We start from the raw sequence: 4,959 nt of genomic DNA on the forward strand, positions 1-4,959 counted from the left end.
GAATTAAACAAGTCACACATCTGTAAATACCAAAAAGTTTCTCTGGTGTGAAAAGCTATAATACTACATAAGACCCTAATGAGATAATTGACAATGTGAAATAGGAAGAAAAGGGCTAAAGGTGTAGGGAAAGTGGGAAGGGTACGGAAAAGGTAATAAGGGAAAAGAAAAAAATATGAGAAAATGAAAAAACGGAAATAAAGTGTTTGTAAATGGGGAGGGGAGGAGGGAGTGAAGGGAGGGCAGGGACAAGGGGAAAAAATGAGAACCAGACCTGTCATGTAAAGGTACAAGATCCCAATAATGAATGTAACTGTACTGTATATCTAAAATGTACCAATAAATTCAATGAGGGGAAAAAAAAGATCAGGGTAGAAAGTAATGCAATAGAGACTAAGAGAACAATACAAAAAACATCAACAAAGCCAAGAGTCGGTTCTTGGAAAGAATAAACAAAATTGACAAACTCTTAGTTGACCTTATCCAAAAAAGGAAAGAAATGGGGCCCGGGGATTTAGCTCAGCGGTTCGGTGGCCTGCCTTGCAAGCACAGGGACCAGAGTTCAATCCCCAGTACCAAAAAAAAAAAACCACAAAGGGAAAGAAAAAGCCCAAATCCATGCAATTCGTAATGAAAAGGGTGAAATTACAACGGACTCAGAAGTAATCCAGAGGATCATCAATACCTACTTTGAGAATCTATACACCAATAAGATGGAAAATACAGATGATATGGATAGATTCCTAGATACATATGAATTACCAAAGTTGAAAAAAAGATGACCTAAAAATTCTAAATGACCCAATATCAATCAATGAAATTGAAAATGTAATTAATAACTTACCAACTAAGAAAAGCCCAGATCCTGGTGGCTTCACTGCTGAATTCTATAAGACATTAGGAGAGGAACTACTGCCACTACTGCTTAAACTCTTCAATGAAATTGAAAGGGAAGCAATACTCCCATATTCATTCCTGGAAGCAATCATCACCTTGATCCCCAAAGCAGAGAATGATCCAACCAAAAAAGAAAACTATAGGCCAATCTCACTAATGCACATTGAGGCAAAAATCCTCAATAAAATACTGGTAAATAGAGTGCAGAAGATCATCAAGAAGATCATACACCCTGACCAAGTGGGATTCATCCCCATGATGCAGGGATGGTTCAACATATGCAAATCAATAAATGTAATACACTATATTAATGGAGCCATATGATCATCTCAATAGATGCAGAGAAAGCCTTTGACAAAGTCTAACATGCATTTATGATAAAAACCCACCAAAAATTTTGAAGAGACAGTCTCTACCTCAATCTGGTAAAAACCATCTATGAAAAACCAACAGCCAGTATCATACTAAATGGTCAAAAACTGAAATCCTTCACACTAAAATCAGGAACAAGACAAGGATGTCCACTATCACCACTCCTGTTCAATATCATTTTGAAAACATTAGCCACAGCAATTAGACAAGAAAAATAAATAAAAGGAATGAAGACAGGAAATGTAGAAATCAAATTGTCATTATTTGCAGATGACGATACTCTATAAAGAAAACCCCAAGAACTCCACCAAAAGTCTCCTTTTAATAATCAAATTCAGCAAAGTAGCTGGATACAAGGTCAACACACAAAAATCAATAGCTTTCCTGTACACAAAAAAACAGACTCACTGAGAGAGAAATGGAGCAAATAATTTCTTTCATAATAGCATCCAAAAAATTGAAATACCTAGGAATCCACCTAATGAAAGAAATCAAAGACCTCTACTCTGAAAACTATAGCACTCTGAAAAGAGAGATTGAAGAGGATATCAGAAAATAAAAAGATATCCCTTTCTCCTTGGTAGAATCAACACAGTAAAACTGGTCATACTTCCAAAATTGCTGTATAGATTCAATGCAATCCCAATTGAAATCCCAGGAGCATACTTCACAGACCTTGAGAAAACAATCCAAATATTCATTTGGAGCAAGAAGAGACCTAGAATAGCAAAAGCAATTCTAGGCAATAAAGACAAGGCATGGGGTATCACAATCCCCAACTTGAAACTATACTACAAAGCTACTGTGATAAAAACAGCACAGTACTGGCAAAGAAACAGACTTGAAGGCCAGTGGAACAGATTAGAAGATGCAGAAACAACTCCAGACACACTCAGCCACTTCATCTTCAACAAAGGAGCCAAACACCTTCACTGGAGGAAAAACAGTGTTTTTAATAAATGGTGCTGGAAAAACTGAGTTTCAACTTGCCAAAGGAGACCTATATCTCTCACCATGCACTAAACTAAAATTGAAATTAATTAAATATCTAAATATTAAAACAGAAACAGTAAACTGGCTGGAAGAGATATTAGGTAGAACTCTTGAAGACTTTTGTGTAGGAAAAGATTTTATGAACAAAACCTCAGTTGCCTGTGAACTAGCACAAAGAATCAAGTGGGATCGCATCTTATTAAAAAGCTTCTGCACAGCAACAGACAACTAAGACTGTTATGTCCCACCCTTCGCCCCCTTCTTTGATCTTCTTTCAAGTCCCTTCTCTGCTCTAGCTCTGGTCTCTGATCGCAGGCGCTTTTCAGAGGGTGACTTGAACTTCCAGAGTGCTCAGGGTTAAACTCAACCCCCAGGGACAAGTTTCCCCCACCATCAGAGATGTTCTATACCAGTGACTGAGCTGCTACTTATGTCTTTATGACCTGCAAATGGAACAAAAAAGAAACATTCTTTTTTCTTTATATTATTCCCCCAAGAGGCTCTCAAAATACCCAAACTGTATAACCCTCCCTCTCACCAATACAGGTACCATTGCTGTGTGCAAAGGCTCCTCTGTTCCAGCAGAGGACGCTCCATACTGCCTAGACAGAACACGCAGGGCCTATTGACAGATTGGAAACTGGGTGTGGGCACCTGGGAGGGGTGGTGGTAACCCTGCATGAACCTGGGAAGGTCACAAGTTGACTAAGACTGCCCCATTTTTCTGATACTAGATTATCAGGGAGTGCCAGGTCCCTCCAGCAGATATGGGAGGAGCAAGTACAGTGACACAGAGAGTATCAGGGCCTCTTGGGTACCCATGCTTTGAAAAAGCAGCTAAAAATTACTGGAGCTACACAAATGTCTTGTGGGCATCTTTCCTTTCCCTTCCCTCTGACGCAAGATTTCAGCCAAACTCAGTTCCAGAAAGCAACTTTATAGACTACATTTCTAGGCTCCAACTGTCACTGCCTACTGGCCATGCCCACTTCATGAGGGCAGGGACCTCTGATTCTCACTTCACCCCTTCGTGACTGTATTTCTGGGCTCTTCTTGACTTGTTGCTCCACCATGAATCTTTAGCTCACATTGACTCTCAGGCACCTCTTGCGTGCATTCCCCGCTGGCTTCCATGACAGTGTGCTCTCTCACTTCTCCCCATCACTGATTTCTCTTTCTTTGACCTAAAGGAAGAGTAGTCCTTAGGTTTTGCTCTTGATTATCCTTTCTTTTCAGAGAATGAGTTGCTTTAAAGGTGAAGAAAATAGAATGGAATTACACAATTCAGGATTTTATGGGGGAGGGGAGAACAGTGGGAAATACATACCTCAAGTTCTCCCAAAATGTTCCCATCCCCAGAAGTGCCCTGAAGAAGTCATGCTGCCCTAGGATTCTTTTGGAAATCTATGGACACATATCTGCTTGTCACTGTGACATGGGAAGTCGTGACTGACATTTAGTGACCAAGATCCAGGTCAGGCTAGACTTTCTGCACAACTTTTGAAGGCCCCATCACATGTAATGATTGAGCCCAGAACCAGCCCTGCTGTCACATGCAAATAAATGCAAAGGTTTTTGCACAATTTCAAATATACTGAGTTGTTAAAGAATGCGATTACTGTGTGAAAGCAGAAATGACTATATTTTCTTTGCATCAGTTATTTTGTCCCTCCTGGTAAAATATGTTGTCAATGGCAACGCTACTCAGATTATGTCGTTTGACAACAGACATCCCTTGCAACAACCCACACTTACAGCTGGCTAAACACATGGTGATGCTATCTACAGGGCAGGATCTGACTGCTTCATTATGTTTTTCAGTGTAGTCCTGCCTGAGATCTTACAAAAAAAAATACAGACAATATTACTGCCATATTTTCCTCTTGGGTCTCCTTAATAGTATAGTTGGGACAGCATGTTGATTTTTTAAATTAATTTTATTGGTACACTTAATGTATATAATATAATGACATTCATTGTTGAAAATGTGTACCTTTACATAGTCAATCCTGGTTCTTATTTTTTCAACATTGTCCTGCCCTCCCTTCAACCCCTCCCTCCCTCCCTGTCTACAAAGACTTTGTTTCCATTATTTTTTATTTTTTCATATCAATTCCATTGATCTTTTAATTATGTGTGCTCATAAGTTATTTCAAATATAAATTTTAAAGAGAGTAAAATGAAGGAAAAATAGTAGAAAATAGAAGGTCAGACTCTTTAGAGGACCCTGAGGAGGGGAAAATATAGGGAGGGATTAAAGATTTCAAAATGAACAAGATACGTTACATATGTGTATCAGTTCCCCAATATGAATGTAATCATTATATATTCTAAACATATATAAATAAAAAGAATGTTTACTATGAAATTCTTAAATAAAACAAAATATAGAAACAAAAATAAAATAAAATATCTCTGCCTCTCTACAGCATTACTTTAATTTTTGCTATGAGAAGACAAGCAGCAATGGGGCCAATACCTGCAGAACTTCTGACCTAATAAAATAATATTCTTTTTCAAGAGAAACTTTCATCAGTATTGAGAAAGTCCTGCTAAAGTGTCCAAGATTGTTTTTGATAGAACTGGGTAAGTGGATGAGATGCCTTTATGGTCTCTCCAAGGCACCAACAAGCTTCCCATTCCAATGAAGTCTTCTCAGGAGGATTCTAGTTCCTAAAATTCCAAAAAAAAAAAAAA

The sequence above is a fragment of the Fukomys damarensis genome, unplaced genomic scaffold (genome assembly GCF_012274545.1).
Source record: "Fukomys damarensis isolate Sample0158 unplaced genomic scaffold, DMR_v1.0_HiC HiC_scaffold_15, whole genome shotgun sequence".
Lineage (NCBI taxonomy): Eukaryota > Metazoa > Chordata > Mammalia > Rodentia > Bathyergidae > Fukomys > Fukomys damarensis.